Source organism: Taeniopygia guttata, chromosome 2, assembly GCF_048771995.1.
Source record: "Taeniopygia guttata chromosome 2, bTaeGut7.mat, whole genome shotgun sequence".
Lineage (NCBI taxonomy): Eukaryota > Metazoa > Chordata > Aves > Passeriformes > Estrildidae > Taeniopygia > Taeniopygia guttata.
In genome coordinates, this window is record NC_133026.1 from 121,696,621 (window position 1) to 121,718,465 (window position 21,845).

The 21,845-nt window shown below is 35.3% G+C and overlaps 1 long non-coding RNA gene across 1 annotated transcript in view; it reads right to left on the reverse strand.

The window, feature by feature from the left end:
* Positions 1-1,088: 1,088 nt before the first annotated feature.
* Positions 1,089-21,845, reverse strand: part of LOC115493923 (uncharacterized) — a 31,289-nt gene continuing 10,532 nt past the window's right edge. The window contains exon 2 of the long non-coding RNA XR_004367130.3: positions 1,089-6,442. This is a non-coding gene — a long non-coding RNA (uncharacterized lncRNA). The remainder of the gene's footprint in view (positions 6,443-21,845) is intronic.

Sequence of the window (21,845 nt, forward strand, 5' to 3'; positions counted from 1 at the left end):
GGTTACCTGTAGTCCTTCTCTTGGGATCTGAGCATAGTCTTGTTGGCCCATAGACTTTACCAAGAACTCTGTGCTTTAAATAATTATAGAATTGGGTGCAGAATCTGGAATTAGACATCTCAAAATGGAGATTTATGACTACATTGACCAGCTATTCCCCAAAATATGTGGTATTACTAGAGGACGTCACAAATGATGTGTGAAATGAGACACCTTTGCAGATTGGCAGTGCACAAAGAGGATGAAGAAAATGACATGTAATTATTACTGTGCTATTAGCTGTGATATTCAACTTACGCAAAGACAGAAAAGTCCAATAAAGCCAAAAGCTTTAGATTTGCTTTAAAAAGAATAAACTGCTTGGAAATGTCTTTCTCAAAAATTTCACCAGAACACTCTTCTGGAAGAGAGAAGGGTCCAAAGGAAGAAAGGGAGGCATTTTAAATTATTGGACTCATTTTAAAGTTTATTCCCTCTTTTTTCTTTACTTGAAAAAATGCAAATACCTTTCAGACCCATTAACATTAAATACTGGGGGGTGAGAAGGAGGAAGGATATGACAATATTAAAGTTTTGGGAGGATTCTGGATGTACCTCTGTCAACATAATAGATGCAGTGTTTTTGCATTTACAGACAGAAATGAAAAAAAGGTATGTCTGCCAAAAGGTGGATTAAGGATTAGTTAAGAATATTTATTTAATTTTGTGAATTTGGGTTTTGTGGCAAATTATAAAGAATAATCTGAAAGACAAACTGTTGGCAAAACATCTTAAATACAACTGAGGAAAGTGCATGCACTAGTGTCTGACATCAATCCTGTAAGCTTCTCTGAGGTGGTTCCAATAAATTCAGAAAGCCCTTACACATTTTGAGATAGATATGTCAGGAAAATCAGAATCCTTCCAGTTCTGAAAGATGAACAGTATTATTTATCTATAAAATGTTTTGTAATGAAGTTACATGTGCAGAGAAAATTGAAGAATATTAATTCTGAGTGTTTTGTCTGCTATGTGGCAAACAGATTTTTTTCACCTGTCCACTGGATGCTTTTCTTCTTTTAGTTTTATTGATAAATGCATAACAAAAGTTTGTAAATGTTGCAAGATAATTTTATTAAGAAAATAAAAGGTCCGCTACATATCATCAATGTACACAATTTCAATCAAGAGCTGGCTAGCAGATCATCAAAGGATACATTAAATTGATATTGAATTGTTTCTAATTGTATCCAGCAGGCACCTTTACTAGGCCCAGTGCTATTCAGTACTCCCAGCAGAGACCCAGTGGTACAAATTACCGTGCTGAGGATCCGAGGATGACGGAAAGATTACTCGGTGAGTACGTAATTATGAAACCAAGGAAGAGGAGATCTCTTTATCAGCTAGATCCAGTGCAAGAAATTAGCACCTTAGGAGACATGAATACATAGTTAAATATTATACAAATGGATTTCACCCCCCCAAAAATGGAGTACAGTGACATGGAGTGCCTCAACTCTACAAGGATTTAGGGGCCATAGCGGACCAGCAACCCAACACGAGCTCCCACCATGAAGCTGCATAAGCAGAGAATGTAATCCTTGAATCCTGATGCAATTGTTGGAATAATTCCCAGAGATCTGCTGTCCATATTTTAATGAGAATGGTGGGGTAAAAATGGCGACTTCACAAAATAGCATTTAAAATTAATTTGAGAGCAGAAGAAAATTATTGCTGTGAAAGCATAAACTCAATGTCTTTGATAAAGACATAACTTAATGTCTTTGAGAAAGGAGGGCTGAGTATGACTTGATTAAAGTTTATAGATCATAGGAGAAAAGCCTCACACACAGATTCTTTATCCTGAAGGGGATCATAACAACCACCCAACCACTTCCACCATCACCCCATATAAACAAATAAATACATAAATAAATAAACAACACTGAAAAATCAGAAACAAAATCATTTTTTGCTTATGAAAATAAGTATGAACTATATTGCCCAAAAATGAGAAATCATGCCTACTGGCATATCTTCAAATCATGATACAATTTAAAATTTCACCATAAATTACCTATTCCTTAGTTAAATGATAATTTAATTGGACTTGATACCAAATTATTAAATTGATAACATTTAAAGGTCTTAAACATACCCACAAACTAGCTGAGTTTGGATTTCAGAAATCCAAAACACAATAGAAGAAAAAATAAAATACAAATAAATTAAAATTATCTATTCAAAATTACACTGTCTGAAGATCTGTGGTCTGACTTGAGACTTTTGTTATAATCCTAAGTGAGGACTCTAAACCATATGCTCCACTGTGGTATGTATTGCACAACTATGGAAAATGTCTTAATGTAGGTATTTTTCATTCACATAAAATTGTCTGTAAGAATTTATATCCCAGCTGGTATGATGTTATACAGAAACAATATCATGTGTTGTTCTGCAAGTTGTGCATATGTTTAGTTTCTGAGGCCAAAAATCAGGATGTGGTTTGAAGAAAAGTGGGAGGAGTCAACTAGTAAAAGTGTTATACCATATGACAACCTCAAAAAAAAAGAGTATATCAGTTGGGAAAATATATAGCAGAAGCAGAGGCTGTCTTTACTGCAATAACCAGTGATCTGCTGTGCACATGTGCACATTCTCATACCACTCATATAGTTTAAAAGTATAGCATTGCAACCTGATTTTGCAGTTGGAACATCTGTAACAATACAGAAAAAAATCACTTTTTTGTGATGCAATCTGCTACTTTTTGCCAGCATTATTTACTCTGAATTTCAGTATATTAGATATATACCGAATTATTAATACTTTTTTATTAGATATTAGATATCTATTACTGTTATTAGTTTTATTATCATTATTATTATTTATCATATGGCTTTCATATCTAAGACAGGAGACAGTGTGGTTATGTCCCACTGTAGAAAGTACACTTGTAGGCTTGCTGCTGATCTAGTGAGGCTTCTGAGTAATTTCCTGCTAGAAGGTAATGGTCTGCAAGTCAACTCAGTGGTTTTTAAGGGTACAAGGATGATAGCAGTCATGATTTGGAAAGTGCCCAACCTGTAAAATATTTAACATGCCTCATCCTCAGGTGAGTCACACATCTTCTTAAGTCCAAAAATGTTTTACTGACAGACCTAATAGAACCAATTGGAAACATTTTTTTTTTGATCCTTACATTAACATACTAGGTCTCCTTGTGTATTTAACTTGGGTTAGAGATTCACAGTGCAGTGAAAGTAAACAGCTTCCATCTCAGAGCACACATAACACATTAATTAAAAACAAATCTTCAAAAGCAGTTTATCTACATCTACTCTTGATACATAAGCCTGTTGAAATTGTAGGAAAAACAGCCTTTTTGAGGAAATCACAGGATTTGTAGCTCCCTGACTGTTTTCTGTATTCATTTTTTAAAGTGTGTTGAAATTTTCAGGTTCCATATGGACACATTTAGTCACCTAAATTTGTCTATTAGGTTCAATAAGGGTTTTAGTAATTATTTTTTTAATTATATGTTTTCTGACTGTATGATTGATGAAAATAAATAATCACCAGATGGAATGAAGTTCTGCTGCTTGAACTTATGCAAGTAATGCAGTTAAAGTAACTTGAAATAACAACATGCACAAATTAGTCATTTTCAAAATTAAAACATAAGCCCTAAAGATGTTTCTATTTATTTAAATCACTCGGGATTTAATTAAAGACAGATAACAAATTGTTATCAAAGGTTAATCTATTTTTGAGCCTTTAATTCACCAACAAGTATAACACATCCATTTTTATCATACAGTAATTATGGTAGAGTAGATACATTATCAGGCTCTATTATAGTAGAGCCTGATACATTTGGTGGCATCTTGTGAGTGTGTCAGTGATAAGTGACAAGCATTTCATACACCTGTGCTTCACCTGTGAGCTGGCACTTACCACTGGCAAAATTTCAGGTGACAGACACTATTGTCCCTTCACTGATAACCTAAAGAGAAAAATGTTGCATTCTTTCTTTTGATACTATGATAAAAAAATCGTAATTCTGTATCTGCTTTGTTAATTGCCTTTCCTACCCTTAAATGGTGAAAGTTTCAGACAGGAGTCAAATTATGGGGCTTCTTATGTCTCTAGCCTTATAAACTTGGGCCCTTGCTCCAGGCCAGAACGCATTTCAAGACTGTTTGCAAGAGCATGGAGCTACACTTGGGGTCAAGGTATAGGATATGCCAGAGGACAAATCTGCACAGTCCCATTGCATCACTCTGTGGTGACAACCAGCCACACTAGAGCAGAGCTAAAGGCTGGCAACATGGGGCAGGGGTCAGGAGACACCACCCTAGGCATACTCCTTGCCTGTTGTCAGAATAAACGTGATTACTACTGCCAGAACAAACTGTGGAGAGCCCATTTGCTTGTTGTATTTTATATTTACGTAGGTATTCTACAGATTCCACTAATTTCCTGTTAATTTACTTTTCTGTATCATAAAATATGTACAGCCATACAAGAACAGTTCTGTTTCTGTCAACAAAATTCTCTACAGGAGAATCACAACACAAATATTTTTTTTCTTTTTAATCTTGTTCTGTCAAGAAATAGTAATGAAATCAGCCTGCTTATCTAATGGGAAAGCCATGGCATTTAAGACGTTAGCCAGACAAAATGTTGCTGAAAGTTTAGTAGCTGAAATACTAAGATATGGGCCATACTAATTTCAAGGTTTTGTGAGGATGACAGAATTCAGATGAAGAAGAAGCCTCTTTTATTCCCAGCAACTCCCATTTCTATCAGTCTCCAGAGACTTGCATATTCCAGAGAGGATACCAAAAATCAGTCCATTAAACAGTTTCAAAAATAAAATAACAAAAAAAAAGTGAAACAAAAAACCGCCCCACATAAACATTGCCTACACTGCCCTAGAGACCCATCTCCTCCAAGATGTGTAGCCTAAACTTTTATTTTAAAAATATGAGGTCCAACAGACAATTTTAAATACCCTATGAAACACTTCTCTCTTTCATTGTGAAACTTCTAGGGACTGCACAACACTGCAAAAAGGGCATTATCATCTTCAATTTGCAGACAGGGCAACTAAGATTAAATGCCCAACACAATTCTGAAGTAACAGCAAAGAACAGTCCCTAGATTGTTTTTTCAAGCTACCCTAACATACTGTCAAACAAATCTTTTTTTCCCCTGCCTGAAGGTTTTCTTCACTGTGAAATGCTTTTTTTTGGTTTTTTTTTGGTTTTTTTTTTGCTTCCTACTATTTTTTGAGAAAATTAGACAATTTCTCCAGGTTTTTGTTTTATTTTATCTTTATTATTTCAGAGATCCTCTCGCAGTTTGGCAAAGAAATAACTTTCCAGGGTGCATTTATTAATTTCTGTTGAATAACCTTGATGTCTTAGTGCTTCCTTTGTGAATGAAAAAAAAAAAGTCATTACTTGTGCTTCCTCTTAACATGTACATTCCCACACTTAGTACAGAAACTCTTGCTGATATATCTGGAAATTGTACTAATCGTCACTATATTTGAATCAGAGAAACCTGTCTTAAACAGGAAAGGGGAAAAAAAAGGCAGGGCAACATTAAAACACATAGTTAAACATTTACCTAAATTTGTAACCAAAAATATATATAAATACTGAGGTGGAAGGCTGATAAAACAATAAAATTCATTGCATGAATCAATAATTTTCCTTTAAAAATAGTCTGAAGTCCTAATCAATTAAAATATATTCTCCTTCAGTGAATGGTCAAAGCTTTGTCCTGCAAGCTATGTCAATTTAAGTAGTTATTAATGCAAGCAATGATGGAAACATCCCATTTTTCATGTTCCTCTGGTAGGACAAAAATCATATAATACAATGAAATAGAATTAAAGCAAATTTAAAACAATAAGATTTTTCTGCCCCAGACTATGTCCTGTTTCTTTTAGAGCTTTTGGAAGTCTTACTGGTTCATAGCAGTGGTCAACAAAGAGTGACCTCTGAACAGTCAGTTCTGGGATTTAGACATGTAAATAATTTTTTCTCTTCGAACTTGAAAATGAAGGCTTCAGTTTGCTCTGCTACCACTCATGGGGCTTTGTCTGATGACACAGATGTAGAAGCTTTGAGAAAAATGGAAATGTTAGTTGCCAGAAGCAAAACCGTGAGCAAATCCTGGTAAGCGCAGTCTCTCATCCTGTTGCAGGTCACCATCTCCTTTCTGTCCCTTACCCAGTGGTGGGGGCTGTTCCAGTGCTGCTGTTCTGTGCTGTCCTGGATCTCGAGCTGGCATTGTGACTTGCAAGGTTTGTTCACATGATTACAGGCAAGAGAGGCTTTAAAGTACACAGCCTGTTAAATTCCAGTAAATGCGCTACTGCATATTTTAGAAGGAGCTCCTTACCACATGGTTCACAATTAGTGTGTCCATTTCAGCACTAAAAAGATACCTAGGAAAAGAAAATGTGTGTGTAAGTACAAAAAAGTATCAGAATAGAGCACTTAGACTAAATAATTAATACCATTTCATGTTTTGCAACCATATATTTTAGTCATCAAAGATGACTAAGGCTACAAATTCATGTTTATTGACAAGGATACATTTCATAAGTCACCATTTAAAATGGATTTCTATGGCTGGTCTTAATAACCAAGAGGCAAAACTATGTTGTGCTACACAAACATACTGCAGATACAAGTTAAATGGCCAAAATGATTCTCTAAGTCACTAGGCAAAAAGACAGTAGAACAGTTATTGAGTCAAAACAAGAAAGAATTGTTCTATTCTCCCTATATCTATCTTTTTAAATATGAGTGAAATCACCAGTTAGTCTAAAAAAACAAAGTTAACAAATTTACCAGGCTTGCAACACACTACAAGTTTGCATTATGAGTTTACATAATTAATTATCCTCATAGGTCTGCTTCATAATGCTAATTTTGGCAAAAGTACTACCAGGAAATATGTTTTATACCAAAACATAACATTTTCTCACCTCATTTTTACCAGTCAGTACATTCACTTCTGTTTTACATGGTTCTACTTTCCTCCACATTTCTTCATGTTCTTACATAATTATCAGACTACTAAAAAATATTTTAATCCAAATAATCCAGTTTCCTTTTAAGAACTTTTCCAGTAGTGTCCTTAATAGTTTAAGCAGAAATATAGTCAAAAACATTTTGCTCTCCTGAGGCGTATAATAGTTACACATAAAAAATAGCTTGCTATAGCTTCCTATTCTACACGGTTGCAACATGAGGTTTATGTAACATTTAAAAAAGTTGTTTCATGATTCTGCAGAATCTTGTGTTCCTGCATTGGGATGGGTTTATACTTTGTATAAGTACAGCCTGGCTATGCTTTCTAACCAGAACAGTGTCAGCTACTTTCAGTCTTTTCTAGCTTAATGTCACAGCCCAGATGGAAGCTTCAGAGCTGCCAGTAAAGCTGGCTTGTGGGGCCACTCCTTACTCAACTCAGCCAGGGTGTACCCTACAAATTTAAATATGTGATTCATCAAAGAGGGTAGGGATTGCTCTGGGATTGTAAATTCTGGTACCAAATAAAGGATCAGAAGCTTAGAGCAAGATGAAAATTGTAGATATAGATAACAAAGATAGAGTTAGAAGAAAACATATTATCAAAAACCAAGTTAAACCCAGTTATATTTTACTATCACAGAACTTTTTCACCAATAGATGATTTTATATTTGAAAAGTGACTAATATTACTAAAGTAATTCTCAGCTACTAGTAGGAGCTTTACACGGTGACTTAATACAGTATAAAGTGACTTAAGATCCAAATATGCCTCAGGATGATTTCAACAGTGACTATTTGAAAAGAATACCCCAAAGAAATCCACTAAAAAGTCCATTCTTTAAACATTCCCCAAAGAATTTCTGTCAGCAAAACACAGAAAATGTTAAGCAATAATAACTAAACTTCTGTAAAACAAAAAAGAAACTCTTATTCTACAGTTTTCTTACCTGAGCTGGATATACTGCAATTCATAATTGAAAGATTGATTCAGAACTGAATATGTAAAACTCTTAAAACCAGTGTTAAAATACCTTACAGGCCTCAGCTTTCTCCTTCTTTTGTTTTCATCACTCCATATGTTTCAGTTTATTCCCTAATGTACTGACCAGGAAGAAATAAGTCTACAGTGAATATCTTTTTTTTTTTCCTTTGGTGGGGAGTTTTTGTTATTGGTTGAGGTTTTTGGTTTGGTTTGGATTTTTTTGTTTGTTTTCCTTTAAGTTGTGCTGCATATTGCTGCCTATTTGGATCAGGCATGCTTTTATTTAGTACTCTCTATACCTTATTCACATCTGTCAACAAAAAAAGCACATCGCAGTCACACACCAAGGCACAAGTCACAAAACTCACAGAAAAAGTAAAAGAAATGATATTTATATGTCATTTTGATAGTCAAGGGAGAAGAAGTGTCCCAGTCCCTCTTTCTAAAAATAATGCTTCATACAGGTGTCATCTCTGTATTTTACTGGAGTTATCAAAAGAAAAAAAGTTGTCATTTATGGAAGTTGCTTCATGCTATTGAAATAAAATGATGTGCTTTAAATCACAGTTCAGTTCTTCCATACCTTTCTTCCAAGAAAATCACGCTTACGTGTAGGGAAATGGGAAAAAACAGTTTTATTAACCCACCGTCAACCTCTATCTTCTACACAAATAACACACAGAAACTCTCTTCTGGTCATCTACTCCTACCAAAAATTGATTTAAATTCTTTGCTATGTCTTAAAAAAAACCAACGAAAAACAAAACAAAAAATAGTAAAAAAGAACAAAACCAGTTACTACTGCCATCCATAGCAATGATGTGCTAATAAAAAAACCTCACCATATTCTCTTGTCAGGGATACCTAATAGAGATGAAGAAGTCTCTAATTAGGGCATTAATTCCACACTGCAGTGCAGTTGCAATGCAAACTCCCATTTACTGACAGGTGCAATATGTGGGTGCAAATTTCTTGGCATTAGCAATCTACTCTTTTGCATTTACATTGCTAAGCATCATCATTGCATTGATTGACTTATGTACAGTACTACACTTTCACCTCTTAGGTACAGAAAGAAAAGATTGATTCCAATTTCGGTGCCACAGTTTTAAACAGATGCAGCACAAATGAGTTAGATGCACTTACTCCTAATTTACAGTCATGGAAGAAAAATAATTTTCTTGATTACACTACTATTTAGAAAGCTCTAACTCTTTTGGATAGAATAAAGTTACACTGGTCTGAAACTCGCATGACAGTCAGGGGCACAGTTACATGTATTTTTCCACAAGAAGATGGCAGCTGTCCTCAAAGTGTAATGTGAGTTAACTAGGAAAAGGTGATTGACTGATGTTGAGGTTAATTGCTTGTTGGCATGCTAGAAAGCCTATGCTAACAAGTGCTGCTTATAACTAACAAGTGCCAATTATTTCCTTATATTCCAGTACACATTATATTATGCTAGGCACTATACAAACATCCAGAAAGATCCAGACATCCCTACCCAGATCTGATAAGTTAATGATTTAAGAAAACCATGCAAGTTACTGATGAAAATGGGTCAGGGCATGTGGCTTATCACAAATGTACAGCTCTTCATACAATCCTACGAGAAAGAAAAACTTTGTTAAAGCTATCAATGCACAGAACATGTATTCGCAAAGAAAGTATAAACAGTTGTCTGGTCATAAACTTTATATTCCCTGTTGCTGATCAAAAGCTTACACTAACAGATAGTGCTTACTATGTCATTATTAGAAACCTCTGAAATCTTTAAAATATTTTAATCCTGTTTCCACATTTTTGTGGAAAAAGAAGTTATATATATAGTTGGTGACCAACTGCACTTAGAAGCTTGACAAAACTTCCCATTTAATAGGTAGATTGCTATGTAAAATATTGCCTGATATTTGTATAATGCATTCACCTGGCTTGAAAAAATGCTGACAGAACTTGGATGCATATCATCATCTGTTGTTAAATTTCTATTAAATTCATAATTTTGCTGCTAAAGCAGTGGTAAACACCAATTTTAATTGCATTATTAAAATATGAATTATGAAAGTAGGATTGTAGTGACTGATATAGATTTTCCCTATGATAATAATGATTTAAAATAAGATTAAAAAGTAGCATCTCCTCAAGGGAGAGGAAGTTAATGTACCAAAAATTATAGTGCAAAGCCAACTTGCCCCCCACCTCCTCCTAGACAAGTCATCTACCTTGTATCAGTCAGAATAAAACAAAGAAAGTTGGTCTAGTAAAAAACTTACCTGCCTTTCAGGCTTTCTTTGCAAGAAATCTTACAGTGCCTGGTAAAACTGCATGCTTTGTCTGTTACTCCTTGCCTGATTTCAAACTAAACATTTGTAATGGCATCACAATGTAGTCACAAACTTGAAAGCCTTTGGAAATGCATTAATTGTAAAAGTTGGGGTTTTTAACACCTTTTTCTAACTGTTAAGACAAGGAAAGTGTCAAATATGTTGGTAAGCTGTTGAAAAAGGTAAAAAGTGCCTAAGCTGTGGTTTGATCTCTCCTACTCCTGCAGTGCAGGGAACATTTCAGCACAATACTATCTCAAGAATTCAAAATAATGTAACAAAACTCTAACCATATGGCTTGTTAGGTAGGCACGGGAGCTCAGCACAGGGTTGGGTGAGGTCACCATAGAAATGAAAATATTTAAGAAAATCTAAGAATATTAAAATTGTATTTGCAAATATTGCATTGGTATTCCTAGACTGTTACAGAATAGATAGGTACATTTCTGTACCCATCAAACACTTAATAAAAGATAACTCCTCTAGGCAATTTGCAAACTATAGTTTCATCTAGATATATGTCATTGTAATTCAGGAACCTCCAGTTCGCAGTTTTTCTAAACAAGTATGCCATAATCTTTTCTAGCCCTGTTTCCGTCAGACCCTCATAAATCTACCACATTGCTCTGTCTCCTCAGAATGCAGTCAAATTCACAAATATTTTAAAGGTATGGTGAAATACACATATAGTAAGTCCATCATCCTAGAAGGAGTTAGCAATTTCCTTTACCTGTGGTATATATTTCATTTTAACACATCTTTAATAGACACCAACTAATCATGTTTAAAGGCTACCCCTTTACTATTGCCCTTTATCCATAAACTGCTCTTTTCACTGACCTTAATATATAGGGTGAAGATAGGCAATTGTTTGATATAAATGCTTACATATATGATTTTGATATCAGTATACATAAGGTAGAACTAGTTGGGCTGGACATAATTTTCTTAATTTACAAGTGCATATATTTTTCATTCCAAGTCACCTAATACCGTCAGAAATACTGATGACCCTAAAATTCAATGCTTTTCCATTTTTTCCTACAGCCTGTATTTTGTAAAAGAATAAAAAACATAATGACATTTGTAATTTCAGATCTTTTAAGAACAACGTACTATGTGAAATTTATAATATAAAAATTCTCTTTTCCTGGAATTACAGTTTTGTATTTATTGAATGCGTTCACAGGCTCCCTTAGGATGTGAAATGTATGGAAATATATGTGCATTACTAAGGAAAGAACTAAATTTATTCTTTCCCCACATCATGCTCTTCTTTGCAGTAGAGGTTTTTAATTCAACACAGAGCTAGAATGAGATGGAGCCAATTTCCTGGTCTATATGTGTGACAAATGCTAAAAGTGGCACAAGATTAACAAATTAGTTGATGTATATATCTTTAAAGATTTTTGACTATGTCCCAAATCAAAAAGCATGCTTATTCAAAATGAAGATTTCCTTAGAGTTAAGTATTAAACAGCAACCTTATGAATTCTTGTAATTTTAAGATGGAATGATGCCATGTCTGACAACTAAAGAATAGCAACCTGAAAAAAATCTAAGAAGGTTTTTATGACACATCACTCTAATAATAGTAAGTTTTATTACAATAAATTGTTTATTTTTAATGATAAAATTTGGTCTTTTGATAAGAAATTTGCTCTGAAAAAATTAATTATTTCAGTACACAGGTATTTCTCTTAAGTATGAATATTGATGCTATTAACTATCAAAATATTAAATTCTTTCATGTTAAGCAATATATGAGATAGAAGCTTTTTTTAAAATGAGTAGAGGGAGAGCTACAGTATAGACAAGTGTGTCATTATAGAATGGTTTCTTTATAATGGTTTGAAATAAAAAGTAGGGAACTTGACCTTTTTAGCTGACATAGTAATCACCTACTTGATGTAATCCAGATATCCAACACCAAACAATAAAAACATCTGTGACAACAAACCATGTAAAGCTTGTGGAATTATTTAATTTTTTTTAAGAAAATATAGCAATATTTAATAATCAGATAAGCCTGGACTGGTTCATCTTACACAAAAACTGTTGTGTTTTGCAAATGCTTGGTCTAAAGGGCTATAACTTAGAAGTGAAAATTTTTTTAAGTTCCCATGCATATGTTTTAGAGTTACTTCATTCATTCTTCCTTTAAGACCTTGTCATAGTCCACCTGTTTTGCTTTTGCTCAAATTACATCAAAATAATAGCTTTCTTTAGAGGAAAAAAAATATCACACGTTTCTACTGACTGTATCCAAACATGATAATACAGTTAAAATTGAAGAGGAGCCATATTCAGGTTGCATGTCTCAGTCACCCAATCTCCCTTTCACGTATCTGTTCGTGTTGACAGACTATGTCATAATACATCAACAGAGAGATCAGCATAGAAGAACAAAAATTCATCGCCTGACAGCAAGAGAAAAACTGATTTCTACTATTAAATTAGCAAAAATATACCAATATTTCACTACCAATAAAGACACCATGGCAAAAAACATTCACCATATTATAAATTTGAATGAGCATAGGGAATTTTTGTTTCAATAATCCTTAAACACAAGAAAAAGGGAGGGGGGGAGAGGGTGGGCTCAAGGATGTCAACATCTTTACAAGCAAAGAATTGATTTCTGGTAAAATGTACCATTACATTTTGGTTTTGTTACTCTTTTAAATATTAGTTCTAAACATTTAATTAGAGACAACTGAGCACTGTTTTCACAGATTCTGTTCTGACAGAGGCTCATCCTTATGAGGTCAAGGAGACGTGTGGAAAATGCTCTGTGTCAAACAGAGAGCATCAGTTTCTTTATATCTGAGAATTTTGACTCATGTAAAAAGTATTCCAGCTCTCTCATTGCTAGATATAATTTTATTATACTATATAGAGCAGTGGTGTATCGCTAGGAATTTAACAATACCTGGAATAAATAATGTCTTTTTGCAGCCTGGGGCAACATCTGCCACTTATGCATTAATTCTGCCCCTGTTTGAACACTCTACAACATATGCACTTCTCTTTTGTCTGTTATCCTAGAGTTGTGTTATTCCCAAATATTGACATCATCTACTTTTATCAGCACTAACTGCTCTGAAGCTTCCTAGTCTCATGCTCAGCTCTATTTCTTTCTATTGATTATCTTCCTCACTCCAGCAGGTAGCTAGCCAGTGAGGCTGTCCTGAGAAATAGCTTCCAATGACTTTATACGCACAATTTACACGGAATTGTTTAAAGAAGATATTAGCCTCAATACAAATCAGTGAACCTCATTTAGTCAATACTGCACAATTCAGCTGTTGGCACCCTGTCACATGTTAGTCTTTAAAGTCAACTACCATACCCAATCTGCACATTAGCCATAGTATTTAGTTTCATATTAAAATGAGGCTAGTTTTTCACTTTTCTTTTTGAAATCTATTCAATATATTTTCTACATCACCTCATTGAACCATATGATAGCAATATAATTTTAAGTATAAAAACCTGAGATTAAATGCTTGATTTTTGACAGTGTTCTTAAATATAATAAATTCAAAGGGAAATACTGTTAAGTTAAAATGGAGTGTTTTTCATTAAGTCCAATCAAATGGTAGACAACAAAGGATCTTTTATTTGAGAATATGAAGTGAAAATGAAAACCAGAAAACCTTTACTAAGAAAAGGCCTAGCTAAATTATGTTGGAAGGAGGTCTCCAGATTGAACCTGGGTGTTTCTTTTGCTAAGAATGAATTAAACTAAGATGCACTATGGGAAAACAGCTTACAAAAAAGGAAAACCCGTGCTTTGCAAAAATGAAAACAGAGCCTAAATACAGCTAGAGAGAAAGATCAAATATTAAAAAAAAAAATGCTACTGTAGCACCTAAACTATGATTTAGACTACAGATAAAAGATAGACAAAAAATAAAATATATGTGCCTATCCCTAAATCTGTTACTTGAGAAATAAGACAGCTCTTCTCTTGTTTTCAATCTGTAATAGACACACTTGTTTTACTGTATTCAGCATATCCATGATGTTTATATTGAAGCTTCTATGTGCATCCTTCAGCAGTAGTAAATAAATACCTATTGTTTCTAATTGTTGGAAGAAAATTACTTGGTTTTGGCATATTTGGCAAAGAAATGTTTACATCTTTCCTATAAAGTGTTTCTCTTATAAAGCATAAATTCAAAGACAACCTGCAAGGATTTGTGGCTATTATATTTTGCAGGTGGCAGAAAATAAAATGAGGTCTGTGAGTATAAAGATTAAAAAAAAAGATTAATAAAAAGACAACAAAAAGAAATTCCCACTTCATATTATGTGGTCAGTATTTTAGAAAATGCAGAGGAAAAATGCAGACTCCTTTTTAAGTCCTGATGAACAATCATCTGGACTTACTGGTACACAGATGTACCAATACCGATACCTTTTGAGAGAACATAAAAATTGTCTGCCTAGTGAGCAACTGGGAATATTGGTATCAGACAATATCTTCCTCCTAAATACGGGTAATTTGAATATATAAATAGAAATGTTTTGTATGACCTCTGCTCCCTGCTCTTTTCCCTTGAAAGCTGAGGTTCTGAGCCCCAGGTAGGAGACAGATGCTGAAAGATGACCAGTCTGGCCTTCCTGATACATCTTTGTATGCACACACACTCTCTCACATACACACATTTATTGCAACCTGATGCTCATAGAAAAGTTTTTTCCTCCTTTTAAACTTTTAAGTTTCTACAAGGAACATTTCAGAAACCAAAGTGAAAATAAATTAAAAAGCAGCGACGACAGAAATAGCTGCATATTCAAGCAGCAAAAATGCAGGTGTGGTATAAGAATTCCTAGTGTTCTTCTCTGCAGTGCTCTGCTTTGCTGTTGGAGGATTTGATGGGTACTTTTCATTGGTCTATATATGCTTATGATAAGTGTACTTGGAAAGAGAAACCTTCCAGGTACTGTTTGGCCTATTTAGTTGGGTAAATCTGATTTTTAAGATAAAATGTTATGCTGTATTTCAGCTACTGTCTTCCGTGCATGTGCCTACACATTAAGTATTTTTTACCACCAATTATATTAGTAATCACTAAAGTAGATGCAAATTCCTTTACTTATTTGTTATGTAAATTACATATTGGTAAATCTTACCAAATATTTATAGGGATTCAGTACTCAAGCATGTTATAATTGTTGTGCTGCAACATTTCCTCAATCCTTAGTACTTACTTCAGTCATGTCTTATAAGGACTGATAGATAGAATTGTAGTTGGAAAAATAGTTAATTCAAAGTTAATTTCTAAAAATCCTACCCTTTTAAAGTTAACTCTGTGCTATATCCTAATATATAATAAATATTCTGGATAAGCAAGTGTACTGACAGGAAGTAAGCATACAATAAACAATACATTCTGGGGAAGATGCAGCATATAGAATAAAACAACAAATGCATTCCAAAAGTTTACAAAGTCAGTTTGATGTAGCTGTTTCCTTAAGATAATTAAAAATATTTTAATAATTATTACCTGTGTCTCCTTTCATTGTGACAGGAAAAAAAAAAACCACAAAATTTCTTAGTATTCCTCATCCTTTTATGCTCATTTTTTTAGATGCATGGATTTACAATGTGCTTAAGTTAAGCTATAGCGATCACCTTTTCCAGACTGTCTTAAAATGTTAAATGGGTAAAAAACAAACCTAGGAAGTAGATTAGTATTATTTAATATCTAGTAGAAAGAACTTTTGTACCTGAAACTAGAAAGCATTTGTAGCATTTTCTTTTTAATGCACATAGTTATACTTCCAGATCTCAGGATTTCTTTAGAATATGTTCTTACTATGCAGAAAAGTGCACAGGAATAATTAGCCATTTATGTCTAGAATATACTATTTAAAATATCTAATGGGGAAAAAATATTGTCTTCCCCCCAAAAGCATAATTATTAAAATACAATTATATTATCTATCAGTAGACAGGGCTAATTTCTTTGCTTGCTTGGATTTTGATTAATGCTCAGAAATTTAAATTCAGACATACTTAGCCTCTTATTTTTAGACAGATGTCAGTCAGCATTAGTGTATCAATTTTTCATCAGAAAATAGAGATGCATGTTAAAACCACTTCAAAAATTGAGTTTCTGTGTGTAGGACCATATTATCAATGCTAATTATGTCCCTAAGATAATCATTAAGTGGGGGAAAGAGGGGAACCAAAGTGTTTGCAGAGCATGTGAATCTCAACTGGACATAAAGCTGCCTACTTTGCTTCCGGCTTTCCTTCTTCAGTCTCTTTAGTACATGGAAATATTACAAAACTATTAAAGATACTTTAAATAAAGATATTCTCCTGACATGATTAGCTTGATATTCATGTTTCAGCATACCTATCCAGGCAGCAGTGATTGCATGCCAGTGTTAAAAACATATATGTAGCATGTTCTTTTTGTGTGTTTGCAAGCTTGTGAAGGCAAACATTTCCTTTGAGTGTGTGACTCTCTGTGTGTGACTGTGTGTGTGTGTGTGTGTGTGTGTGTGTGTGTGTGTGTGTGTGACTGTGTGTGACTCTGTGTGTGTGTGTGACTGTGTGTGTGACTCTGTGTGTGTGTAAGACTGTGTGTGTGTGTGTGACTGTGTGTGTGTGAGACTGTGTGTGACTGTGTGTGTGACTGCATGTGTGTGTGACTCTGTGTGTGTGTGTGTGTGTGTGACTCTGTGTGTGTGTGTGTGTGTGTGTGACTGTGTGTGTGTGTGTGTGTGTGTGTGTGTGCCTGTAGCCAGGTGCTAAAAGCGAGAGTGAGGTCTGAGGGTGGAAATGAAGTGCATTTCCTTTTGGAAGAGCCCTACTTGACCAAAGTCCTGCCCTCCAGTTTAAGAGAGAAGGATGGGAAGGGGCACTGCAAAAAAGGTCCGACACTGCAGCCCACTGAAATCACTTGTAGTTACCAAACGTGTTTTAAAGGAAAGTTTTAGATATACAGAGCTTAGAGTCCTATGGACTGTATTAAAGGAATCACAGCTACATAAATCAGGCTTACTATTAAGACTACCTTTTGGGGGTTAAAGTTAAGTGGCAAACCAGAGCACAATTTCACTGCAATTCTAAAGATAATTCTGAAATGATGCTCAGCTGGTGCAATATGTTATTTTCTGTTCACAAGATGAAGTGTAATTTAAATTTTAAAAACCAGTAAAGATTTTGAAGAGTTTTGAGGGAGGCCTATTTAGCTTCCACCTAATTTCAAAATTAGTCTTGGCTGTCTTCTCACTCCAACAGTCCTTGAATCAAAATTCCAAATCAGAATCTATTATTTTCTTACTCATGTTAAGCAGCATTAAGTAGAGGGAAAGGATTTTATTTACATTAAGGAAACAATCTTACAGTTTTCACACAGGAAAGGCACCATTTCAAGGCTATAGCAATTTATATTTCTTAAAAACCCAAAAACTAATCAAACAAAACACTTCCAAACAAACCAGCTTTCATTTTTCAGCATTACCTAATACCTATACTTAAATTAGATTTCACCATATTCCAGAAACACAAAAGAACAGAGCACAACTTGCAGTACCAGTGTTCCGTCTCTCCCTCCCCCTCTCACCTACACCATTTTGATTTTAAATTTGCTGAAGCCCATTCAATTTATAAATAACCTTAAACTGTTGAACTGTTCACTAGTTTATTTGAACAGAGGACAATGTTATTGAAACAAATCTAGTTAACAAGGTAATTAGCTTTTGCAATATTCCTCAGAAGGCTGGAAACCAGCAGTTCATCACAGCACTGTACAAATAGCAGTATGCAATGTTAAGCCTCTGCTTACAGGGCTTCTATGAAAACTCATTGGTTGCATTACCAACAAAAAGTATCCAAGGGCCACCAAAACTGATTTATTCACTTGAAGAGTGGAAGGGTGAAAACATTTTCCAATAGTAACCTACTATAAAAGCATAGGCTACTGCTGGTATTAAAAAGATGGGGCTAGAACCACAAAAATCCTTTTTCTTGCTTCCACAGAAGGCTTTGGGCCTAATTATTTTTAAGTATAATCCAGCCAACATCTTCTCATGCTTAGCTGCACTGAGTGACACTATTTGTGATGCCCAGTGTGCTGAAACTGAGCAGGTTGCTGTCAGTTTAAAAATGACTATAATAAAAGTGACCATGAAGATGGATCTTGTGATTTTGCGTTTCTAATCAGTCATCTGTGAAGAACACTTTTGCTTTGATTCAGCAGACTGGTGACAGCCATGATTGATAGTGCATGAGGATGAAAAAAGGTTATTAACTGTCTTCCTATTAAACTCAATGTATTACCCCTCTAGGTGCATCTCATACTTTAACTTAAAGTACTTACTCAGGTAAGGTCAAAAATGAACTCTATAAACACAGTATCCATCCTGTTGTAGATGAACCAGGGGCTCTAATGCTAAATTTTGAATGTTCAGCACTAAAGCATATCTGAATCCTGACACCTTAATTACTGTGCCAAAACCAAACACTGAGCAGACCTTTCTATGCTTCTAAATATATAACTCTACACAAGTATTTTTGTATGAAACAGGAACAGATCAGTTGATTATATGTGTTGGTGAATATAAACACACAGACAAATATGTTTTACTCACCATAATAATCTCAAAATAAAAGTTTGAATAATGTTATGTTAATGAAAAACACATAGAGATATGAAGTGTCTGACGGGTTCAAGTATGAATCTTACACAGAAAACAGCATTTTACCTGCTTGTAGTTAACTCCATTGTTAACTTGATCAAGTGTGATTTAATAATTTATGAAGGCTTCCTACTAAAAGAAAATACAAATATCTTACTGTAAATATAGAAGCATCTATTTGTTGCCTTACAATGTGTTTTACACTTAGTTTTTATTCCCTTTTTACTGATTACAATACTCACAATTATCTACTGAAGAAACAAAGGAAAATGGCACATATATTCATTTTCAAAATAATTATTTGCTAAAAATACTGATTCCTAGGGTACTTCTAATTTCTCAGGATGTCTCTGTGAAGAGATAATTTTAAAGGAGCATAAGAAAAAAAGAGTGAAATACTTTTCTGGTGTTAATTTTTATTCCTCCTGACACTAGAAATTAATTGAAAGGGGAAAGTTGTCCACATTGTGTATGCAGGTTAGCACCTTTTTAGATTCACAAGTTTATTTTAGAAATTAGGTGTTTTACAAACGCTTCTTCATAATCAGTAGCATATTAAATTTTTTAATTTATTTTAATAAATTTCAGATGCTCTTTGAATTTTTTTATGCATATCTTATATTACAAATATTTTCTCGTAAAAGTAAGTAGAAATATAGAACAAAAATCCTATGACTCTCACCGTGCACACTCTTCTCTGAAGGAATGTACAGACACACTTGTTTTAAATAAGCTCTCTCCACATGGCATATAATATCTCCCTGCAAAATACATCTATTCTGTATTTTTTTTCCAGAGTATTAAAACATACTTTTAAATTTAGTTTTATAACAGTCCTTCATTTCCTCTTTTACATTAAATCAAGAATATTTTTTTCACTCATTAACATCATTCCAGTGGGAAGCAAGAATATTATACCAAGCCAGATCCTTTTGGGGAAAGAAGGAAAAAGTATCTATCCTGACTATTCTATAATGTACTGTCATGCACAAAGTCTGCAACCTAAGTAAATATTTTAATCTTTTCAAGGTGGTATTGAATTTCAGTTGTCCCTGTTGTTTTTAAACAATTTTTAACAAAACATTCACAGTTGGTTAAAATCCAGAAAAAATATAGTCTACCTAATATGATGATGCTATCTCATGAAAAAATATTATTAAACAGTCCTCTGTAACATCTTTATTTCTGGAAAATGTGTTCCTTTCAGGTGCGGACTTGGGAATAGGCACCAATTTTGCCTTCAGTAACATTTCTGCTTTATAATAAATTGCAATCCTGTTGTAGCCCCGTGTGGATTTACAACTGGCAGGCTTTCTCTCTGACAATTTGGGGTCACTGTGGATATAGGTGAGCAATAATTTCAGAGGTGATGGAGATATTGACAGAATTTAAGCATCCATGTTCCCAGGCAAAAATTTGTAAAATGTGCGCTCCTACACTGGGTTTTAATTAATAAAACTTCTGGATTATATTGTTTGCCTTGTTTGTGCATTGCATTTTCTCTGAAACTGTAAAAAATACTAATTTCCATTTGTGCTTCTGTCAGTACTATGAAATATTTAATGTAAAGTCTATCATTCCTCTCTCAAGCACATTTAAGCAAAAAAGAAAGTTAAATTACTAGAGGCTTAGCTAAAAAACAGAGCATGTTTTTGGAAAATCAGAAGTATATGACATTTGTTTTGGGTAGCCTTATGGGGGCCTGGAATAGGTAAAATCATTTTATCAGATATCACGCCAAACAGAGGCCCTGATGGTAGTGGGGGTTTCTAACAACGAGACAGACCTATGTTTTACTCACTCGAGAAGGGACTGGCAGGATCAAGCCCCCTCTGTTCACTTCATGTGTGTAACCTAAAGACAAGAAGTAAGTCTAAACATAACTCCAACCATGTGTAAAACAGCGAAAATCTTTCAGTCAGTATGGAAGAAATTAATGAATCAGATTTATTCCTCCGGCTTCTTTAAAAGAATTGTCACAAGAACTAAACAGAAGATCCCAATTAATGAAACAAAGGAAAGTTTAGGGCCATTTAACCTGGAACAATTGTTTCCTCTGGTTAAGGTTTATATAAAACCCAGAGCAGGCCTGAAATGTCAACTCTAGTGGTACCCTTTGAAATCCTGCTTTATTCCAGCACTCACTACACACACGAAAGCAAATCCTTAAACTGCAGGCTAAGTGTATGTGGCCCAACCAGGACCATACAAAGGCGACACACGTAGCATGTGTCACAGCCAGCAGCACATGAGTGACCTCGCCAGGGGGGATCCCTCATCTAGATCCCACTCCAGACAATCAGGACACAGCAAGGGAAAAGGGGAAAAAAAAATAAAAGAAAGAAAGAAAGTGTGGAGGAAAGGAGGAAAAAAAGAAAATAGCAAGAAGAGCCAGACTCCAAACCCCACCTCCTGCCCCAGACAAACAAGGGCAGGTAGACTGGCTGGGAAAGCCGGGCACCTCCCGCGGAGGGGATGCTGCCGCCGCCAGCGGGGCGCTCGCAGCGCGGGGCATCCGGCGCTCGCAGCGCGGGGCGCGGAGCGGGACCCGCGCACCTGCCGGCCCGCAGCGGCCGCCCCCGCCCCCGCCCCGCCCGGGCCGCCCCCGCCGGAGGCGTCGCTGCTCCCGCGGCGGGCGCGGGGCCCCGGCGGAGCGCAGCGCCCGTGGCCGCTCCCGCCGGCGCTGCCGCGGCGTGCGCGGCTCGGGGGCGCTGCCCGGCGGCGGCGAGCGGCCGCTCCGCATGCCCGCGGCCGCGCCGGAGGCTCCGCGGGGCTCCGCGGACACCGGGCGATGGGAAGAGTGGGGCGGGTAATGAATTCCAGCAGAGAACTCGAGAG